The following is a 12511-nucleotide window of genomic DNA, read 5'->3' on the forward strand; positions in this document are numbered from 1 at the left end:
CAAAGCAACCCTTGACTTTGTTTTGCCTATCAAATATCGTTAAGTGTACTCCTCTCTTATTACATGTTCATGGTTTCTGGATTTGTGGTTTTTTGGTAGGATGGGATGAATGCTCGTTTGTTACAACTATAGTGATAACTGCATCTCTTTATCCTGGTTTTTTAAAAGAACAACACATGATTCAATTCTATGTCAGTTCTGTCTATTTAGCTAGCTTATCAAATACTACAGACAAGGTGTGTTATTGATAAATACATAACTCTCACAGTTATGGACATAAGAAGTTTAAAATCGGGGTTCCAGAATGATTGAGAACCCTATCTTCTGGTTTCCATTTTCTTGTATCCTTTCATGGTAGAACTATAAAATGTGCTAAAATTCTTTTGTATATAGATGCTCATTCTACCTCTAAAAACTACACGTTCAAGTCTTAATAAACTCCAAATGCCCCAAATCCTAAGATATTTATTACATTGGGAATTAGGTTTCAACATGAAAATTATTTTCATGAGGAAGTGGGAGGTGCACATATTTTCAGACCATAGCATCTGGACAGTAACAAATAACAAAACATTGTGGGTAAGGGAGAAAGTGCTGGTTCCATAACGTTGTGTTGCCTAGATAAAAATACTCAAGAAAACCTATCCTTACGTATTGCTGTATAAGAATATCTTAAAGATGTAAGCTCAATCATTGAGATGAGTAGAATAAAAGAAAGAATAAACTCTGAAGTGGTGGGGCCGGGAAGGTGGCACTAGAGGTAAGGTGTCTGCCTTGCAAGCCCTAGCTTAGGACAGACCGCGATCCCCCGGGTCCCATATGGTCCCCCCAAGCCAGGAGCGATTTCTGAGTGCATAGCCTGAGTGTCAAACGGGTGTGGCCCAAAAAAAATGAATAAATAATAAAAAAGAAACCTCTGAAGTGGTTATTGTTATGACATAGAATTCACCAGCCTAAATTACAACTGCACTGAAAAACTCTTATTTTATTTTATTTCTTATAATATCTGCTTTGGTTAAACACACTTTCTTTTATTTTTGTGTTTTGGGGTCACACCCAGAAGTGCTCAGGGGTTATTCCTGCTATGCACTCAGAAATTACTCCTGGTGGTGCTTAGGGGACCATACAGGGATGCAGATCAAACCTGGTTGGCTGCATGCAAGGCAAACTCACTACCAACTGTGCTATCACTCACTCCAGCCCCTTGGTTAAGTACTCTTATCTAACATGCTATTTTGCAGATAATTTGAAAATATGGAGTACTAACTATCTTTTAGATATTGTAGGAATACCAGAAGTTTACAAGATCAAAAGAGACCCTTAAAATGACTTTTAAAGTATTTTATGTATTATTGTGTGACTATTGTTTGCAAATGGATACTATAATAAAATTATGGCTTATAAGTCTCTCTAATTAGTATCATTCTAATTTTCCCATATTCATTTGATTGCTTATCTTTCACAACTGAATTTTATTTAACCTTTCAACCTGTATAAACTCTACTCCCTACAGTTGTAGTTCTCAAATTTGACCATCCAAAATTTTCTAAAATCAATGTTAATAGACCTGTGTATCTTAGAAGTCTGATCTCTAAGGCAAAAGCTACAAATTAACATTCTAATATATTCTCAGATAATGTTAATGCTTCTGGTCTAGATTTAATTTTGATAACTATTAATCAATAGAGCTAAATCTATATCATTTGATGAAGTATACTTGTCTCTGACCTACGGATAAACCTTTAACATTACCCAAATGTATGAGACCTCAAATAGTTTATCTAAATATCTTTTACAAAGCTGTATATGGCCAGAGAGATAGCATGGAGATAGGGCATTTGCCTTGCATGCAGAAGGAAGGTGGTTCGAATACCGGCATACCATATGGTCCCCTGAGCCTGCAGGAGCGATTTCTGAGTTCCTGAGTAGAGCCAGGAGGAACCCCTGAGCGCTGCTGGGTGTGACCCAAAAAACAAACAAACCAAAGAGCTGTATAATCTCACAACCTAAGGGTACTCTATAAATTTACTCTACTTAATATGGATTTGCATCTTTCCAATAGTGATATACACATGTATAGTTTTTCTATTCATGACAAATTAACAGATGATATTATTAATTTATCATTTTAATAGTGTAAATACATAGTATATAATATTTTGATGTTTGGTATAATTATTAGTGAATTTATGATATAAGGCATCTGGCTTAATTATTACAGTAAAATATTGTCATTGTTTAATATAAGAATTTTATACAATCTATTTTTTCTTTATATCTAGATAGAATATAATACAGCCTGCTTTAATATTTGTGAAAAAAATTGACAATAGCATCAGTGATGGCAAAATTGTGTTACATTTAAATTCTGTTTAAAGAAATATCTGAAGTTTGAAATAAATTTATAAAATTTATGTTTAATTTGCAAATGATAGATAATTTTACTACCTACATAGGTTTTTATTGTCCAAGATATTATAGATGATATACTTTGCACTTTTTTCCAGATTGGATTTTTTCCAATTATAACTTACACAGTATGCATTTTCAGGTTGTCCATGTCTTTTATATATCTTTGTTTTATCATTGAATAATTATCTATTATTGGCCTACGAGAATATATTGATTACTTCCAAGTTTGACAATCATGAACAGAGGTTCAATATATAATGCAAATATGTTTTTCAACATTTTTATCTAAATATTAACTTGTGGCCTCATCTGAGTATGTGGATGAAATTTGTTCACTTATCATCTAGTAGCTAAGCTACTCAGGTTCCCTGCTTGCTTTGACATGCAACCCTTTTGTAATAAAAGTTTCAAAGGTCTACTATATATGTATTTTTTATTCTAATTGTACTAATTCCATTCCAGTCCTACTCCTGAAATTCACAATGTACCTCTAAACTATTTTAATTAGCCTTATTAGTAGATAAACTATAAATATTTAGAAAAAACTAATTTTGTGCAAAAATCAAGTATAATTTATGAGGAAGACCAATAGATGGATAACAAGCATATGAAAAAATTTTCATAATCACTTATCATTAGGGAAATACAATCAAGATGACAATGAGATATCATCTTACCATCTTGACAATGGCAGGTATCAAAAATATTGGGAACAATTTGTGTTAGGGTATGATGGAAAAAACTTTCATTCACTGTTGTTGGGAGTTATCTCTGGCTCAACACCTGTGGAAAATAGTATGGAGGGTTCTTAATAAGTTCTGAATCAGGGCCCGGATAGATAGCACAGTGGCGTTTGCCTTGCAAGCAGCTGATCCAGGACCAAAGGTGGTTGGTTCGAATCCCGGTGTCCCATATGGTCCCCCATGCCTGCCAGGAGCTATTTCTGAGCAGACAGCCAGGAGTAACCCCTGAGCACTGCCAGGTGTGACCCAAAAATCAAAATAAATAAATAAATAAATAAACTCTGAATCAAACTGTCATATAACCCAGCAATCTTACTTTGGGTATCTATCCCCAGAACAACAACAACAAAGGATATATGCACAATACTTTTCATTGCAGCACTCAGTAAAATCGCTAAGAGTTGAAATTAACCTAGATATCTAACAACAAATGAGTAGATCATGAAGATGTGGTACCCATACACAGTGGGATACCATATATCTGTAAGGAATGATGTAATTATGCAATTTGCTGCAACAATGATGGAACTGGAAGGTAATATGTTAAATGAATTAAGCCAGAAGAAGGACAAATACAAGATGATATCACTCAGGTGTGGATTTAGAATAAGTGCCTGACAAAATGCAGTGGTATAATGGGAGTTGTTGAGATCACCATAGGTCCCAGATAGAGTGAAGAGAAGAAATTGAGTGGGAGAGGAGAAAGCATCATGAATGTATGGGAAACGGGCAAAAGTATCTAAGATGCATTATTGGTGTTAGGAAAGGACAGAACTAAATATCCAAACCATAGTAAATAATAATGAAATCATGGGATCCAAATTTTAAAAACTAAATTTAAAAAAATGCCTGTTATGATGGCAGGCTGTGCGGAGGAGTGGTAGCATGGGATAGACTCTGAGAATATTGGTGGAGAGAGGTTGACACTGGTGTTGGAATTAGTCCTGAAAATACTATATCTAAAACTCAACTGTGAATAACTTTAAAAATCACAATAGTTAAATAAAATATTAAATCAAGTATAACTAAAAAACTATGATTTTTGTTTAGTTGATGGTTTTTTACTGGCTTGCTTTAGGTTGATATCAAGTGTAATTTGATACAAATTTGCACTCACTTTCTTTATCAAATACATTCTAACAGGAATCTGCTAAGGCTTCTATAGCTTTCAATAGCTCAGGTTTTACAAACAACTGTTATAGATTTGCATATCTAAAGCAGGGCAGTTGCATTCTGAGACTTATTTCTCCAAAACTGAAATGCCACCATAATCTCTGATGATATTATATAATGACACTTAAAAAAGATGATATTCAAAGTTGTTAGATGAAAGTTGCATATATTTTTATTAAAAGAAACTTTCTAAAGGGTAATAATAAAAATGTGCTGCTTGATTATAGAGCATATAAGAGGAAAATGTGGACCAATATTATAATGATTACTTAACCTAAAATTTTGCTATATGTATTTGTCCTATAGTGAATCTGCAATATGTTAATATAAATGATCTAATAATGGGCATTTAAAACTTTAACTCAACCACTAAAAAAATTTTAAGTGTTTATAATAAAAAAATGAACAAAAGTTATCATCAGGCACTTTGCAAAATTGTCAGAATAGAAATAATGATAGTAAAAGCTATACTAATCTTTAGTCATCAAGAAAATGCAAATTAAAACCACAAGTTAGGCACAATGTTGAAACATACCCCACAAAACACACTAAAATGTCTAAGATTAAAGAGATGATAATGCCACATTTTAGAAAGGGAGAACTAAGAAAGGGTTTTCCCCAATAAGGTCTTTTTTTTCTGCATATAATAAGCAACTAAAGAGTCAATATAATGTTTCAACATTATTCTATATGATCATATAAAGTAACTAGACTATATGAAGTTTCAGATTACTTTATTTCAGTACTGTCAATAACATTAAAAGTCGATTATATGTCACCAACATTTTTAGCAAAAATTTAGCTCAGCAACTAGTGATTTTGAGAGGAAACTCCTCACTTTCAAATATTTTTCAAAAAGTAACTCATCAATTTTGCTCATGCAAAGAAAAGGCACAATAACTGACAAAAAATATCATGCTTCAAGGTAAAGGATTTATATCTAGGTTCTATTATGATAGATAAAACTGTTTAAAAATTCAAAACCACTAGACTATAGAACAGCGAATAGGGCACTTGCCTTCCAAGCATTATACCTGAGTTCAATAGCTGGCACCTTGTGTGGTTCCCAAGGCCTGTCACAAGTGATATATGAATGCAGAGTCAAGAGTAAGTCCTAAACATTACTGGGAGTGTGACTCCCCTGAAAAAATGATCTAAGCAGTTTTGTCATGGTTAACAAAATGTTAATATTTAAAACCTTTTGTTAAATTGTCAAAAACTGAGAAAAATTGGATATATAACTACTATGTGTAGGATAATGGCAAATTTGACATAAATCACTTATCCAGAATTCAATTATTGGATACCGATTTCTAAATAGACATTGATTGTGTCAGTTCCAAGTATCCTTGCCTTTACAGACTATCAGGATAGAAAAACAAACACATTGTATAAATTCCTTATAAGCTTAATAAATGAAAAACAGGCTTATGACTTAACAAAGCAAAGTGCTTGTTATGGAGTAATTGATACCCCTAACCTCAGGAGATGAATAATAGATTAGAATCAGAAACAATGGATATGAATTTTAATACTATGGAGTGACATTATATCTGTAGGCAAGACACTATGTATTAGGTAATACACTCAGGGAAGAAGCAGGAAATTGTCTGAAATGGGAGTCAATCCAGGCTATGTAGGTTTCCATCACAAAACATGTGGTGTATAAGATCGAAGTAGACAAACAAGACTTGATAGCACCATATAAATGTGTGTGAAGGATATAAGGCTTTGTAAGGCAATAAACATTTTCTAGAACATGAATGTGTTTTAGATTAGAAAGCATAGTTGCCATTAAAACCTGAAAAATATTCTGGCATCAGTGCTGCTTTAGAGATATCAACCACCTAAAATTATAACCCATAGCTGATAAATGTTCTGTTCCACAAAGGTAAATATATTTATATTTTCCTATTTTCTGTCAATACTCATTCTGTAAAATTATCTTTTCATTTGCTATAAATACATACCCATCTTGTTTTCTATAGAAGTTCTTGCATATATAATTTGAGATGATGAAGTCAAACAGAAAATAAATTTATCCTGAGAAGTATTTTAAATCATATGAAGTCATTTTTCTTTCAAAATTAAATTAATATTATTAAAATAATAATATCACCATTTTTCTAAGACATATATTCCATTTAGCATAATATATATATAACTGGTAATTTAGTGATCTTTATATATGCTATTTTTAGTAAATGAGAAATTCTTGAAGATTTGATTTGAAAAATATTTATTTCTGTAGACCTCATTTTTTCATTGAATTCCTAAAACAGTGTTTATACAGTAAAAAGAATGATATGTCACATTTTGTGATATTTATTTTATGACCACCTGGTGAGTTATAGAGCCTTGCTGGTTAGGATAACAGAGATTCAAGTATTATCACTCAGAATATTTTCACTAAAAAGCCTCAAAGTACTTCCCACTGCTGACTTGAACTGTCCCTACCTGATTAGATAGGTATATTGGATTTCAGGTTTATTCAGGTTCAAAAGCAGCAAAATCAGAGTGCTTCATACACAGTTTCTTGGCTAGTAAGAAGAGAATCCATTAAAAATGCCCTACTCAGGGGCCGGAAAGATAACACAGCGGTAGGGTGTTTGCCCTGCAAGCGGACCAACCAGGATAGAAATGGTGGTTCGAATCCTGGAATCCTATATGGTCCCCCATGCCTGCCAGGAGCGATTTCTAAGCAGAGAGTCAGGAGTAACCCCGGAATGCTGCCTGGTGTGCCCTAAAACTTAAAAAAAAAAAAAAGAAAAGAAAAGAAAAAAGCCCTATTCTGAAATAGGGCTAACTAAAAACCTATTCTCTAAGATCTAGCAAAAGAGAAGGCAGCCAAATTTCATCGCTTTTACTCAATATAGTACTGGAAGTACTTGCCATAACAAGTTAGTAAAAGGTCAAGAACAATCACATAGGAAAGGAAGAAGTCAAGCTGTCACTCTGCATATTACATGATACTATATTGAGAAAATCCTAAGGATTCTACAAAAAAAAATATTCTAGAAGCAATAAATTGGTATAGTAAAGCAGAAAACTACAAATTTATATGAAAACATCCATGTTTTTTTTAATGTACAAATAATAACAGGGGAGAGAATTATTTTTAAAAATCCCCATTCACAATTGTGCCTCAGAAACTCAAGTACCTTGAAATCAACTAAGAGGTTACAGACCTAAACAAAAAGAACTACAAAACACTGCTTCAAGAAATTAAAGACGGGGCCGGAGAGATAGCATGGAGGTAGGGCGTTTACCTTTCATGCAGAAGGATGGTGGTTCGAATCCCAGCATCCCATATGGTTCCCTGTGTCTGCCAGGGGCGATTTCTGAGCATAGAGCCAGGAGTAACTCCTGAGCGCTGCCGGGTGTGGAAAAATAATTTTCTGCCCTGTTATTATTTGTACATAGAAAAACCATGGATGTTTTCATATAATTTTGTAGTTTTCTGCTTTACTACACCAAAAATAAATAAATAAATAAATAAATAAATAAATAAAATAAATCAAAGACACAAAGCAGTGGAAACATATACCCTGCTCATGGATTGGGATGATTAGCATAATTTCAATAGCAGTATTTCCCATAATATTATACAGCTTTAATGCAATCTCTATAAGGATGCCATCACAATTTTTCAATGAAATATATCAAAACATCCTGAAATTCATACTGAACAATAAATCTCAATGAATAGTTTAAGCAATATGTGGGAATATGCACATGTAAGATTAATTTCTCAGAGCTGGAGAGATAACACCACAGTAGGGCCTTTGCCTTGCACGCAGCCAATCCTGAACTGACAGTGGTTCAAATTCCAGCATCCCAAATGGTGCCCCGTGACTGCCAGGAGCTATTTCTGAGTGCAGAGTCAAAAGTAGTTCTGATTGTCACCGGGTGTGACTCCTTTCTCCCCCCCCAATAAAAAGATTAATTTCCCAACTTTGAAATGTATTTGAACTTTATACTGTATAAAACAGTAGTCACTAAAAAGCATGGTATCAGGGCCAGAGAGATAGCACAGATGGGCCAAAGAGATAGCAGAAAGAACAGTGGTAGGGTATTTGTCTTACACGCGGCTGACCTGAGACAGATCCGGGTTCAATTCTTGGTATCACATATAGTCCCCTGAGCCTGCCAGCAGTTCTGAGTGCAGAGGCAGACCTGAGTGTTGCCGAGTGTGCCCCCCAAACAAAAACAAAACAAACAAACAAAAAAGAGCATGTATTGGAATAAAGACAGATTGTTATATTAATAAAATAGACTTGAGTATCTTGAGATGGACCCTTATACACAAAATAGTGCAAGAAAAGCCTCTTTAACAAGTGGTGTTGGAGAAACTAGTCAACTACTAAAAAAAAAAGTAAACTCAGAGCTCTCTTTAATGCCATACACAAAATCAAATCAGAATGGATTAAATATCTTAATATATGATCTGAAACCATAAGGTACATAGAGTTAAACTTAGGTAGAACTCGCCATGACATTAAAGATAATGACAGCTTCAAGATTGAAACACCACTGACCAAGCAAGTGGAAGCAGAGATAAACAACCAAGACTACATTATACTAAGAAATTTCTGTACAACAACAACAACAACATTAACAAAATGCAGTGATCAGGACAGAAACTGCACACAGAATGGGGAAACTATTCACCCAATACCCATCTGATAAAGCATTATTATCTAAACTGCATAAGGCACTGGTAGAACTTAGCAAAAAAAACAAAACAAAACATTTTATCCTATCCACAAATGGGAAGATATAAACAGAAACTGCCACAAAGAAAAAATTCTGATGATCAAAAGGCACATAAAATATATACTATACATTATGAATCATTATACATTATCAATCATTATGGAGATGCAAATCAGAAGAGCAATGAGAATCATCTTATATCATGGAGATTAGCACAAGTCCAAAAGAACAAGAACAATCAGTGATGGTGCAGATGTGAGTAAAAAGGGAGCCTCATTCACTGCTGGTGAGAATGTCAACTGATACTGTCTTATTGGAAAACAATAAATAATCCTCATAAAAGTAGAAATTGGGCTTTTAGATGACTCAGCATATATATCCTCTTAGAAATATACCCTAGGAACCTCAAAACAAAATGCAGAAAATCCCTCTACACTTCTACATTCATTGCAGCATGATTCACAGTTATTCAGCGGAAAAAACTGAAGTCATGAAAGTTGCTTATATGTATAGATAGGAAAAGAAGTATACTGAATGAAATGAGTCAGAGAGAGAGATAGAAAGAGGATTAGTCATAGAATGATAGCACTTGATATTCATTTGATGGATATACAAATGATAGTGTGGTATTAATATCCCCAAACAATCGAATATATGAGATTTTCCATAAATCTCTAGTTTCCTCACAAAAGTAAAAGCCATTATCATCTTGTAAACTCAAAAGATAGCATAACTTGAGCAACAAAACCATGTGACTACTTGACATCTCAGATCGCATCATGTTTTCCTGCTTCTTTTCCTAAGGTTCCAGTGACCCTTATTTGTAATAATTTGAACATGTATTTCTAAATTCAAAATAAAATTTTATTTCTAAATACAAAATATCAAAAATATCATAGTTAATACTCTCCTTAGTGACACCTTAATTCGTTTTTGTTTTATGCTTTCAACTTATTGAATGGGAATCTGATTCATTAGTTTTATTGAAGCAAATGTTTACATCTAAGGATTGACCACCTATTAAATTTTATTTGACATATTTGCTATTTGATCAAACAGTCCAATCAAGAAAGCATAACACTGACTACCACAACTTTCAGATAGTGTGAATTTCAGAATTCAAGTCATCTTTTTAGAGAGGTTATGAATCAGTTATCTAATCACCTTAGTGTCATGAGTATGCATTAATTGACATAATGTTGAATAAAGTCTAAATACAGATGTTTCCAAGATAAGAAATGATGATTAATAGTTAATGGAATTCGAAAGAGAATACTAAAAATATTAAGTGAAAAAGCCTATCAGAGCACTACAGTAAAATGAATGTATTATAAACTACAAACTTTAATTTTTATAGTAGAAATAACTGATAGTACTAATCATGGATGACAGCTTTATTACTTGAGATATTTGACTTTTATTATTTTAATATTTATTCAGAGGCTACATTCAATATTGAATTATACACAGGCAAATGCATGCAAATGGCCAGCAAATGACATACATAAAATGCATTCACATGCTTTTCATTTGCTTATGTTTTATATCATTTCAAATATAGAGAAAAGTTGCAGAAATAGAAAAATAAAATCTTAATCATTATGCCTAGCCTATGTTCATATGAATGCACATTTATATATTCAATTTTAAACATACACATGTTTGTATGTTTGCGTATGCTTTCTTGGGAGTTGCTCCAAAATGTGCTCATATATTCAGGAATCATTCCTGGTGAGGTTCACGGGATTTAAAAGCTCCAGGGATAGAATATAGGTTGACTGCACACAAAACTAGAACTCTACACTCTGAACTATTGCTATGGACCCAATTAATCTTTTCTTTGCCATATTAGAATGATTTTAATAATTGTAGTAGTCTTTATTTTTAAAATAATACATCATCATTCATAACAAAATATGGTTATTATCAAATCTAGAGTTGAATCTTGATACAGAAATATTAACTAATTATCAGTTTATGGTGGTTTTCAACTGTCCTCATAATGTCCTTCATGGCATCTTTTTCCTTCTTTCAGGATATAATGCTTGTTCCTAGTCCTTTTCTTCTTTCATCTAGAACAGCAAATAAAAGAAACAGTTCTGAAGTGAACAAGAAGTTCATGTGTTACTTTTTCCAAGTTATTACCTGAAGAAATTATACCATTCACACAGATATATTCTGTTTTCTTTAAAAACTGTGTGATTGGCTGTGTTACAGCAGTAGAATAGGTGCATTGTAACGGTGAGTCCTTGGTTCTAGAACTAGCATACAAAAAAAGGTTAAAAGTTTATGAGTTTTTCTTAGAATATCATCATGTAATTTATCTTATTAGGTATTCAGTGTATAATTGCCTTAGAAATGCAACATTATTTTCTTCCCTTGAATTTATATCTTTTCTGCAATCTTCACTCAATGACTTTTGATGTTTTTAGAAATTATATGCATTAGGGGCTGGCGAGGTGGCGTTAGAGGTAAGGTGTCTGCCTTGCAAGCGCTAGCCAAAGAAGGACCGTGGTTCGATCCCCCGGCATCCCACAAGCCAGGGGGCAATTTCTGAGCGCTTAGTCAGGAATAACCCCTGAGTGTCAAACGGGTGTGGCCCAAAAAACAACAACAACAAAAAGAAATTATATGCATTAGAATTACTGTTTTTAAGAAGTCTATCACCCAATTCAGAAAAGGCATATCAACTCTGCTTAAGACATGGAGAATATTTACTTTGTATTTAGTGTGGTGCCCCTTAAACTATGTTTTCAACAGTAGAGTATGAAGCCTTATAGAATACATTTTAAAATTTAAAAATGTAAGTGGACTGCGCAAAGAGTTACTACAATGGTTTAGTGCATTTCCATTGCATATGGTATATTTGGTATCACATATGGCACCCCTCAGCTTTACTAGAAGTATCTCCTGTCTGTAGAGCAAGGAGTGCCCTCGCTGGGCATCACCCAGTAAGGCCAAAAGCAAAATAAAAGAATGAAAATAGAAAAATTAACCTATCAAACAATTCTTACAATTTCAAATAATATTTTAAACTGCTAAATTTGGGGACTGAGTAAGTGTCAGGCAAATGCCCAAACCAATTTCAACCTCAGTCATTTTATAAAGTCCCCTAAACCCACCATGAGTGACCCCTGAGCATAGAGCCTTGAGCACTCCCAGTTAAGTATGCTCTCAAATAAACCAAAATAAAAAATGCATTAAATTTAATAGTATTATTACTTCATGATAATTTGTAAATAATCCTTTGTGCTTTTTGTTAGATATTACTTTGTATTTTTGTTCTTTTTGTTTTATTTTATTATTTTTTGCTAAATTTCTCTTTTACAATGTTTTGCAATTTTCAATAATTGGAAACAAAATATTGCATAATTACTGATCGATAATAAGGGATAATTTTTATGACTTTCTCATTGAATATATTGAATATTTTGAACATTAATTCTCACATCTTTAAAATAGATTTT

Source organism: Suncus etruscus, chromosome 12 (genome assembly GCF_024139225.1).
Source record: "Suncus etruscus isolate mSunEtr1 chromosome 12, mSunEtr1.pri.cur, whole genome shotgun sequence".
In the NCBI taxonomy this organism is placed as follows: Eukaryota; Metazoa; Chordata; class Mammalia; order Eulipotyphla; family Soricidae; genus Suncus; species Suncus etruscus.